Below are 11,952 nucleotides of genomic sequence, written 5' to 3' on the forward strand. Positions count from 1 at the left end.
CAACATATTATTTATTTTTGGAAAATCTGAAACCARGCACACATACCTACACATAGGAAAATTAATTTTGCATAAGTTATGTGAGTTAATTAAGCCGTGCTCTAACTTAATTCCGCAATTATAAACAWTAGCAACTGTTAATAAGTACAAATTGCATTTCACAACTCTACTTTAAAAGTATTTTGCTGGCAAATTATAAAAATACACAAGTATCAGTTTGCAACACGACTGATTATCCATATGTTACATTCTAAAGTCGCTAGATTTAACTGGATTGAAGTGGCTGCAACTGCAATCTGCAGAATCAAGTGACATATATGCCATATATACATTTGTATGTGTACATAATATGTAGGTTTATATGCCTTGGTATCGGGTTAGGTGCAGCCAAGCTGAAGTAATAGAAGCTGCATGAGCAAATCAAAATCAAAAAAAAAAAACAAAAGCATTACTTACATTTGCTTGTGCATAAACACACGCAGGCACTAATAGGTGCTATATATGCATATATACGTGTAWATGCATATTTACATACATACATATACTATATGTACATTGCTGTAGTGAGACGTTTTGCACAACAGTTTGTAGCGTCAACGGTTTTTTAGGTTATACAAATTGCTCAAATGTCAAGTAGAGGGACTGCTTGCTTGCTTGTCAGGTGAGTGAAATTCGAAGAAAAGGTTGTTTTGCTGCGCTTTCTTCAAGYGTACCTAAACTGCTCATATGGAGTTAAGTATGTGTTGGTGTGCTTATGTGCATGCTATATGCTGTTGACTGTTGTCTTTGTGCTATAAGTTGTTGTTGTTGTTTTTCGTTATTCTTGTGATTGTTGTTGCTTTTATGTTTGTTKTTGTTTTTGTTATTGTTCTAGTAGTGATTGTTGTTTTCCTTGTTGTTGTAGTTTTCTTCATCGCTGTTGTTGTTTTTGTTGCTGTTGTTTTTATCTTTCTTCTTGTGTCAGTTGTTGTTGTTTTTTCGTTTTGCTGCCGATTTAAGCCTTTTGTTGTTGTTGTTTTTTGTTGGTGTTTTCTCTTTTCGTTGCTGCTGCTTTCATTTGCTTAGCTTGGCTTTATTTTACGCTTGGTTGCACAATTTGACGTCCATACAAGCGAGTAAACTATAGGCACACACACACACACCCTAACAACCACACGTATGTATAGGTACATGACTAAATTGTAGCTTGTTCAAGCGAAATGCAGCACACAAGCTYATGTGCATATATGCGCTCACACGTATAAGTGTATATTAGTTGATGTGTTGTTGTTGCTATTTTAGTTCGTTTGATTTTGGTGCCAGCAAGTCTGTCGCGAAACGCTTCAACAGCTAGTCAGGCGAACAGCCGGCGCGCAAACAGACCGGCAGGCAGGCAGGCAGTCATAAGCTAACACACACAGGCACACATGCATACCTTCAAACAAATTCACACACATATATGTATATGATATATATATAGCGGTATTATGTAGCTGCCGCGGTGTGTTGCGTGCCTTTGCCGCAAATCAGCTGATATTTCGTGTTGTGTCACCGCTATATTATTCAAGTAAATTAAATTTCGAAAAGCCAAGAGCCAAGAAAACAACACACCCACCGCCAAATAGCTACGCTCACATGCCTAGCTGCTTAGTAAGTACACGTATTTGCGTTTAAATAGTTAGTTAGCCGCAAGGGGTGGGCATTTAAGGTTCACTGTTGCTGTTATTGTTGTTTGTTTTGTTGTCACTATGTCGGTTTGGGGTCGGGTCCTCCGAAAGAGGTGCAATTTCTGGCGCGTGTATTGAGTTTTTTGTTTCTTTTTTTTTTTACTGTTTTGCCCACATTTTTTCTAGCTGAGCTTAGCAGCTAATTTATTTCCATTATTTTTTCGTCTCTGTGGGGTTGTGCATACAGTATGTATATGTGTGTGTTTTGCTGTTCCATTTATCATTGTTTGTGCGCGCCGTCCAGCCCCTTGCTGAGATATGCATGAAATCCATTCAAACAAATTACCACTCGCATTGTACTTACGGCTSTGACAGTGTGTGGTGGAATTCTAATTCTGGCCACTGACGCGCGGCAGTTTGCGGCATTTCACAAAGCGACAAGTAAATTGCAAAACACAAATTACACAAAAAATAGCCAAGAAATTGCCACAAACTGTTATAGCAGTGTTGACGCAAAAAAAAAAAAAAAGAGGCAAGCAAACACACACACAAACAAACACTGGGGTTTGAAATCAATATTAAGAAGTCGAACAAAAGTCAAGAACATGTCATTCGCCGCTGAATTGCCGCCAAAACGGCAATTTATGCACATATAAGCGGTAAAATACAACAAAAAAGCTAAGTGCTTATTTACAGTTGTCTTACGTTACCNCACATATAAGCGGTAAAATACAACAAAAAAGCTAAGTGCTTATTTACAGTTGTCTTACGTTACCTTTTTTAAATTGGAAATAGTTTGAAATTAGCAAAAAAAAACTATTTTAAAATTTTATTTTCTCCGCAAAATGAACTTTATTATTATTATTTTTTTTTTTTAAGTACGAAGTATTGTTACAGTCGTATATCTCCAGTGCTACCGATCACATTGTGTCATGCCTTATAGTGTTGGAAAGGTGAGATTTTAAGCTTTATTTAACCAAAAAAAAAAAAAAATTTAACTCGAGACAAGTGCACAAGAGATGTGCCATTGTTTCCCTGGAGCCTTGCTCTGCCGTCTTCTCGATCTGTCAGCCTCATTCTGCCGACGTGTCGCCACCAGCTAGTGAACAGTTAGTATTCCCATCAAGTTCCTTCAGTCTCTTCTATTGCGTGCCAATGGCAATTTTGTACAATTCCGTTCTACCGTTTTACACATRGCATTAGCAGTTTTTCACCCAGTTAGCTCGTTCCATCGGATTTTTATTTTCTTTACCATGCTTACTTATGTTCAGATCGTCGTATAGACAAAGCAAGGATTTCCCAATGTCGTTATATTGCCACGTTTTCGGTTGTTAGCCGTGCACTATTCTTGGCAATCTCGTCTACTATTTCAGTGTACTCGTAGCCGTTCTGGCCTGACACCCATTATAAGTGAAGTTGCTTACTTCTGGTAACACTTTCCACTACTGCCCTGCTTCCCAACACACTTTTGTACGATATGTTATACGAGGTAACTGCCTGAAAGCTGCTTGGCCGTATATGTAGATGTTGACTCTCGAACTGCCTACAGGTGGATTAGAGGCCAGCTTCACTCATTTCACAATAACAAGAGCATCAGCTTGTAATATACTGCAGTGGACCGGCTACGCGTAACATACTTCTGCCAGCCATCTTTATCTTTGTTTAGTTTGAACCTTCTTTCCCAGTTGAAAAGTGGGGTCATGTAGTCGATCTTTGCCCAACTGCCATTACACACCGAGTTATGCCCGCAGCTTCTATATGTAATTACTACTGCAGGCAGTAGTCGGCTTGCCGATTTTGCTGCGCAGTTTTCAGCGAAGAAGTCTATAGGTGGATTTAGTATCAGTTAAAGAGCCGCCTTTGATGTTTTTTTTTAAGCGTCTCTAGCGTCTGAATCCTTTCCACTGGCTTCCGGTACGCCTGTCCACCATACTACTCGACCGTGGAGCAGTATTGGTCTAACAATAGCTGTGTAGTACCAGTGCATGAGAAAACGAAAGAGCATCCAAGTTGTGCTGAGCATCTGCTTACATACATATAAAGCATTGCTGGCTTTCCTCTCTCTTTCTTCCACGTTGTGCTTCCAAARCAGTTTGCTGTCTAAARCTACCCCAAGGTACTCGCTCTGGTCGTTGAGAGCATATTCYTTTTCTTCGGGTGTAACCTTAGAGCTGCTTGCGATGCCCAGTTCTGGACTGKATTGAGAGTGGTGCCGATATTACTGCCAAAGGTCTGTAAGCACCTATCCCTTATTAAGATGGCAATCTCGCTGGCTTATTTCACCATCTGAGGGGCTTTGCCTTTCAAATCCCTTAGCACTTTATTCACCACTAATGGCCGTAGAAGCGGAGATAGCATTCCATCGTGGGGAGTACCTCTACATACTTCCTTGTTCATTTTACCATCGTTCTATTCTGATCTTATCAATCTGGAGGTCAAAAGGCTTCTGATCATATGACCTATTGACTAAATACTATTYAGCATAGATTCCGTAGAGACGTTGTTGAACTCTCCACAAATGTGCAGGAATGCTCCCAAGAGTGTATGCCTTATGTTCAAGAACCCTTTCGATATTAAAGACCAGTGTGTGGMGTGCAGTTGATAAGATATCGTAACGAAATTTGGTACAGATTATTGTCCAAAGCGTTGCTACATTATACTCAAAAACTGATCAGATCGAACAACTGTAGCATATATCTGCCATATAAAAAGCGCTAACAAAATCAAGGCAAAAATCAGGTATACCATTTATAACATAAGAAATACATCTGTAAAGCGTTCGGTGCTGCTAAACTTAACTCTGTTTCTTGTTTTAACTCTCACTAACCCATCTACGCTTTGTACACCCCGTAGGCATACCGGGTGTGCCTTAGTGCAAACTATCACTTGTTCGTCGCGTGTTATTTATTAAACAGCCAATCAGTCTAGCCTTCGATCTAACAAACAAAGATTTCAGTCAGTCAGTCTACTACTATTGCTAACTTAACGCAAATATTGAGTTTATTCGTCAAACGCTTAATCAAATAGAAAACCAACAATAAGTAGGAAAAAATGCGAAAAAAAGAGTAAACAGCTCAACATTTCCTGTAAGCAACAAATCAACAGAAAAATTTAACAAGCAATCGCTATTGAACGCTACAAAAGCGAAATTGCACGGCAGTGGGCGGTGGGGCAAAGCAGCTCGCTGCCAAAGCGTTTGTTATACACAAAGTCAACAAGAGACTATCCGTCGGCTGCATGGCTAATTGGAGTGTCGATCGGCCTAGCTATTTAGATAAAATTTGTTGTTACTCTTGCTGTGCAACCACTTTTGCCAAGCAACAAAAAATCATTAGCAGCATTATCGGCCGGTTAAGGGTATTAACCACTAAGTAAACGCGAAATATCGTAAATAATCGAATAGTGTGCTAATATGTAGCAACAATGTAGACATACATATATGTATGTATTATATATATATACATATGTATAAGCACAGTTGTCTATGAAAATAGTGGCATTATAACAATAAAAGCGTAAATTATTATTACTTTTTGTTTTTTCTGCTTTATTGTATTCTTGATTTTGTGTTAGCTTTTATTCTGCTGCATACGCCATTGCCATAAGCGAGATATTTCACACACATATCTCATATATGCACTTGAGTCTTCAAAAAATATATTCTATAATTATTTTTTTGCTTTTTTTCTTTCAGCCGCCGCAGCCAGCCATTCTAAACGCTTGACAATCCACAGACATAATCCAGGTAAGTGCTTGTAAAACTGGTTTTATACCAATTAAACTATTAGTTATGGCAATTTAATAAGGAAATATCATTATAGTGCGGTGCTCATGTTCTTAATTTGCTGCATAAAGGAAGCAAAACACGCATTTATTTATTTATTATGCAGGTATCTTATCCGATCAGCGAACGCTTAGTGTCATTCAGTCGTGTACTTATGTCGTTAAGTCTATTAAGCGCGCTGCCGCTTTGACGATTCAATGAGTCATGCGAGCTCGCAAGCGCTTACAGGTTTTCATTAAATATAAAATATACTTAGATATATGTATATATGCATATATAATTTGAATTTCTCCATTATGAGCGCCATGCTGTCACACATTTCGTTCTTAAGCTCATAATGTGCGCTTAGCGTTAATATCGTAAATTGTTTGGACCGTCAGTTGGGTTGTTAATAGTAGTATACTCATTTAATGAATTGCAAAGCTGTATAGCTTGGCTGGAAGTTGTTTGGTAAGAAGTGAGATAGACAAAGTTTTGGTCTATAGCAAGTTAAACAGATTGCGAATAAAAATATTGCATTATGAATTAYAATTCTTTATGGACTTATATACTACAGTTTACATGCGGTTTGACTGTAAATATGTAGCACTGAGAATTTTTAGTATTTTTGTGCGCAAAAAATAAATTTGATATTAAATGTCAGGGTTGACAGCTGTTACAAGAAAATTTTTCTACATTTTTGGCAGCGCTAATATCACTAATTTTGCAGTCATTTTGCGACTGTGATTTGACTGGGGCGAAGAGGCTGTTTCTTACTAATTGATACTACAAATTTCCTAACACGTCGGACTTTTTGTGTTGTAGTCAAGGGRTGTGGGGGTCAAACCAGCACCACTTACTGAAGCTGCTTATTGGTGGTTCCGAAAATTTAGCAGGTTCTTGGTACAAGATTTCTGAGAAAGATTTTAAAAACTGAGAGACTAGGGACGATATAGTGTCTCCGCCGTCTGCTCACAAACTTCGTAGCAAATTTAAATTGCCTATAATGAGTCCAAAATGTATATGCACTCGCTAAGGCTTATATTGTATTCGCTTCGCTTTCATTCAGACCGCATCATAAGCCTTAGAGAGAGAAATTGAAAATAATTAAGGTTTTTCACTGCGACCTGTGATCTATTCTGCCATCTCCTATATCGCATATGGTCACARAGGTCCAGTACTYTGAATAATTCYAGGAACTAGCTGRCCGCGTCTGAGGTTAWGTAATCCCTGTTCACGTAGATGGAACCTAGAGCCTTGAGCCTGGTTCTACAAATTGCTGAGCAATCGAGAATCAGGTGTCCTGGAGTTKCCTGTTCTTTGTCGCAAAACCAGCAGTTTGCGCAGAAGACTATGCCATGTTAGATAATTAGATGGAATTTGTCTCGGGGGAGGTTGATCATATGTATCTCTGAACCTAGCGAGGTTGTAACCTCTCAGTAGTAGCTTAGCGTTTTTCACACTGCTTCAACGGCTTCTGTCTGAAAGATGCTCAGAAAACATCCCGTTGRTATGCATAGTWTGGTATGCGGTCCCACATTGCCTGGTCTAATGTCTTCCGATGTTTTCGAGCCGTCAGTATACCACTGGATAGWGCKKCCCATCAATAGTAGGTCGAGTGTGGAATTACTTACGCAGGCGAGTCCTTGCAGCTATGATAKCTGAAGGCCTAACGAACACTGCGCTGCCTTTGATGTTCCAGCAAYAGCTCCATAAGTAAGACCTTACGATCATAGTATATTGAAACCTGATGATACCTTATTTCAAACCACGGAATCTTCCGGCTAGGCATCTGTATATTACGAGTGCCTTGGGGGCTCTGGAAAGTTTTAATTAAATGAAGCCTTAAGCCACTTTGAGTTTATCTCATGCCATCATTTCAATGACAACTGACATTTGGTCCGAATCCGTTTATTTCTGAGCAACTCAAAGAGCTCAACTAGTACTAGGTTCCAGATAGAAATCCACCTTGTGGTCAGCCCTTCTTAGTAACATGTCGAATCTTACTCTTCCCAACAGTGGTTTCAGCTATCCTACTACGCATCACAGCCTCTATCCATCTGCATCAGCGTACCGCCATATTTCTTTCCACCAGTACCTTGATGAGCCTAATCCTTGCTACCGTTATAATGTCACAAGGTATATGTAAGTCGTTTGTTCCTGAGGAGTTTTCTAGTTTTTGTTAACGTGTTCAGTGTTTTAAAGCAGCCGGCAATCTCTTAAATTTCCAACAATTTTCCAATTGTTTCTTTTACACAAGATAGTCATTGCCTTTTGTACTCAAAACTAACCTGTTGTCTTTTATTTGCGCACTTTTCCCTTCTAAAATGTTWATTTTCGATTTAAATACCCATTGTCTATTTGTTGGTGTGTTTTTTGTTTCGCAGCAGTAGAGAAGAAAGAAAACAAAAAATTCTTTTATGGTTTGCCGACATGTTGACATTGCTTGTTAGCGCCGATATGACAAAGAAAACAACAAGATATCGTAATGCAAGAATGACAACATCGACATTAGCAATAAGAAAGTGTTAAACATTCTTAAAAACAACAGCTAACTACGAAAAACAACAATACGGTGCACTGTTGCATGCTAAAATAACAAGAAAATATGTTGAGAAAACAATGCTTGTGTTTGAAATAGCTTAATGCAAAGAGTATATACAAAATTGAGCTAGGATCATCGAGACTGAAATTTTTAAAAATATTTATAATAAATTTGAAAAWTTTTTGCATATTTTGCTATAAGGATGTTTATTATAAAAATAGATTTTTAAGAACTAATTTCATTTAATTTTTGGAAATTGATTTTGAAAACCAATTTCAGTTAAGAAATTTTAGATATAGATTTTAAAGACTAATTTCATTTAAGAGTATCTAAAAATAGGCTTCTAAAACTAAATTCCCAAACATTTTTCCAAAAAATAGTGCTCTTTTCTATACAATTTTCGAGAGATCGTTTCGAAATCAAGCCCTGAACTGCTTAACAGTACCTTACAGTCACAAAACCAGTGAAAGCTTTCGTGAAAGCTCAGCGCCTGCTGGCAAGACTGCAAATTGCTATAAAAATAGATTTTGAAAACTAATTTAATGTAAAAAAAAAAAATTTAGAAATATATCTTAAAAACTAATTTCATTCAAGAAAATCTTTAAAAAGTTTTTAGAAACTAAGTTCCAAAACCTTTTTCAAAAATTTCGAATWATTTATATCATCTTTTCAAAAGCTCGTTTTCGAAATCAAATCGAGAACTGCATAATAGTAGCTTACAATCACAAAACTAGTGAAAGCTTTCGTGAAAGCACAGCGCTTGGCTGCGAGACTAGCAGCCAGTCTACAAATTGCTATAAAATCAGCAATAAATAACTGTAATAATGTTGGATTTAAATAAAGCCGCTATGAAGGTTACACATATGAAAGGGCATATGCATCTACCATAATGTATGTGAGCACATAAATTTGTGTATGCGCTTAGGTGAGCACATGCCGCCACCTCGCTTATGCGCTGATGAGTAATTACCCAAATAGAACAAAAGCAAATATTATGCCAGCAACAAATTTGAAAAATATGAGCCTCTACTTTGTTATCAACAGCGCTGTCGCACCCATAACGCCTGGCCAGCCCCTAACTAAAAAAAAATTTAACACGGTTCCCCACACCCACAGTAAACCCTACGACTCATAACGTTCAATGTCGCCGTGCGGCGTACAAGCTAGACAATTTGTCACTATTACGGCGGTTTCGAGCAACATATTGTCAAACATAGTAAACGCCCTTTGTAGGCGAAAACCACAGAAATATTATTATTGATTTTTTTTTTTTTTTGCTGTGGCCACACACAAATACTTTGCGCTGGATCTTAGGATGAAGTATAGGCTTACGCCCTATGAGTACTTATGTAGCTATATTGACTTTTCTTTGCACATTAGTGTAGTTCTTTAATGCAGGCAAATATTGGCACAGCAAGTTTCGGCAACTTCTACTCTTTTCTATTAGAAGAGGTGTAGTATAAATAAATTATAAAATCGACACAGTTCAGATAGAGACCAAAGCCTACCGGAGAGACATATTAACACCCCCAGCGCAATCAAAACAATGCATCCGAAACTTAGAATGTCCTAGCATCCTCTAATCGTTACCAAAATTTTGACTGAAATGTAMCTTTTTCTGGTAATCGATTCYTATTTTGAGCTTCATAGGGTGGCACATTTTTTTCGGCTGTGCGACACACCTTAAAAATATTGTAAGAAGAAAACAATTAGTATATAACTTTGTACCTTATAAAGCCAATTAAGGGTTTAGGCAAGAAAAATTTTGCATTACTTATTTTTTTTATATCCTGAATAGTGTGACGAAGTTTGAAAACGTCCTAAACCCTAAAAGTTTCTCGAATTAGTCCCTCAGTTTTTGAGTTATCGAACTCAAATTTTGCGTACATTCCTTTCTTGGCAAAAAATTGCTCATATGTCAGAACTGCTGATATTGGACCACTATAACATATAGCTGTCATACAAACTGCACGATAGGAATCAAAACCTTGTATGAACAACTCTTTCATATTTTTAGATATATGCACGAAATTCGTTATAGGTTATTGTCTCAGGCAGTGGTATGATCCAATGAAAAATTATKAAGATCGGATCACTATAGCATATAGCTGCCATACAAATTGCGCGACAAGAATGAAGTGCTTGTATGGACAACTTTTTCATTTTAGGTGGAATCTGCACGAAATTTTTTTAATTTTCTATCTGCAACCCTAATGCACACACATATGTACCTTTTCTTCTCCAAGCTCTATATATGTAAACACGCCTGCATCTTGTTTTAAATTTTTATGTCAACCTTTCTGCTAAGCTATTTACTCGCCAATTACCTTTCCACGCTTATTTGTTTTCCCTTGTCGCGCACTGTTATTTACATACAATAACATATTAAGATATATGTACACACGATAACGTTCAACCTTTATTTGCCTGTTTTGCATCTATCGCGCTTTAAGCGAACGACCATCCCAGTTTGGGGGCAACCAACCAGCCCATGCGCGGTCTTACAAACGACGATTTCGCTAAGAGGAATTAAACACATTATACTTTAAAATGTGCGCATGTGTGTTATGTGAGTGTGTTGGCGTGTGCAATTTGTGTGTTATTGTCAACAACAATCTACATATCGTCACATTATACAATTTTTGTATTTTTTCTTCGCCCATTCTCATGCTCTGCGTGAGCTGCTTGTTTGTATTTTAATCATCTGGGGGCCAAAAACAATGTACACTGTACAACCTCTATAATATGCATATATATGAATGTATATGTGTGCTCGTTGTGTGCAACACAAATTTACATAAAGACACACGCGTATATTTGTAAATATTGGCAAACATGCTTTGGGTTATGACATTAAAGCGCTGCCTGCCACATGTGAACTTGTACCTTAGTCCCCAACCAGCTGCCACAACCATGGCTTTCCTCTCTAACCCCGTTCGCTACCCACCCACTGATGTGGTTTTGTTAGCTGTGCACTCGCCTCATGGCTCATTTGCAGACGAACTGGCTATTCATGTTTTGTCGTTMATTTGTGTAGTTGTAATTTGAAAAATACAAATTTTTTATATTTCTTTACTTTTATTGCCGTCCCTGCAATTGTCGCATTGGCTACAGCTTCAGCGCTATGCTCGCAAACTCATATACTTATATGCCTACCCAGATATGGTAGAGCCTAAGGTGTAGTGTTTGGTATTCAACAACATCAAATAGTCCTGAAAATTATCGAATTCCCAATACTGCTGGTGGACATCGTTCAACGGTAGAGTTTACGAACTCTCACTACTTCTTCGCCGTTTTTGATACGAACTGTCGTGAAAGTACAATTGTAGCTTGCCATCTACATCACTCWTATTGAATCTAAGCAAACCTCTTATGTAGATAGATGAAGATCCATCAAAGKTATTCTGTATTCTGTTCTGTGGATAGATCAAGCTCCATCAACGGTATTTATTACTAAAACTAGCCTATCCCGTTCGAAAAGATTTCGTCGATTAACTTAATTGCTTGGGCGATTTTCTCTACCGTCTACATGTTTATGGAGTAATCCCAGATAAACTCCGAAACCCTTTAATATTTTGGTAAAGAACCTTCTTTTATAAATTCTTCTTTATTCTCATATAAATAAATCGAGTAATTAAAATCATAAAGCTGTAGTGGCTGCTATAGAAGAAAAAGAGGCTGAAGATCGGAGTTTCARAAACTATATCTACAAGCTTTGAGGAAGTGGGAATATACTATAAGGCGCTCTTCGTTAAGCTTAGCAATAGGCTACCAGCTGACTGCAATGCCTTTCAGGCAGAAGTGGCTGCTATTAAAGTAGCATTATGTAGATTTTTTTTATGGAGTTCCGACAGCAGAGCGACAATAGTACCGTTGAGCACGCAAACTGTGCGCTCAAAGTTAGTCAAGCAATGTTGAACCTTACTAGATATGCTAGTGTTACGCTACTTCATTATCATACTGGTTAGGATGCATGGGTGCTGGAAACTGCACAGCCG

At 37.9% G+C, this 11,952-nt stretch overlaps 1 long non-coding RNA gene across 2 annotated transcripts in view; it reads left to right on the plus strand.

The window, feature by feature from the left end:
• LOC108968275 overlaps nt 1-11,952 on the plus strand; it is a 179,188-nt gene that overhangs the window by 100,929 nt on the left and 66,307 nt on the right. For both annotated transcript variants that reach the window (XR_001993326.1, XR_001993327.1), the window contains exon 2: nt 5,341-5,391. This is a non-coding gene — a long non-coding RNA (uncharacterized LOC108968275). The remainder of the gene's footprint in view (nt 1-5,340; nt 5,392-11,952) is intronic.

The sequence above is a fragment of the Bactrocera latifrons genome, unplaced genomic scaffold (assembly GCF_001853355.1).
Source record: "Bactrocera latifrons isolate USDA-ARS-PBARC rearing strain unplaced genomic scaffold, ASM185335v1 scaffold_208, whole genome shotgun sequence".
NCBI lineage: Eukaryota > Metazoa > Arthropoda > Insecta > Diptera > Tephritidae > Bactrocera > Bactrocera latifrons.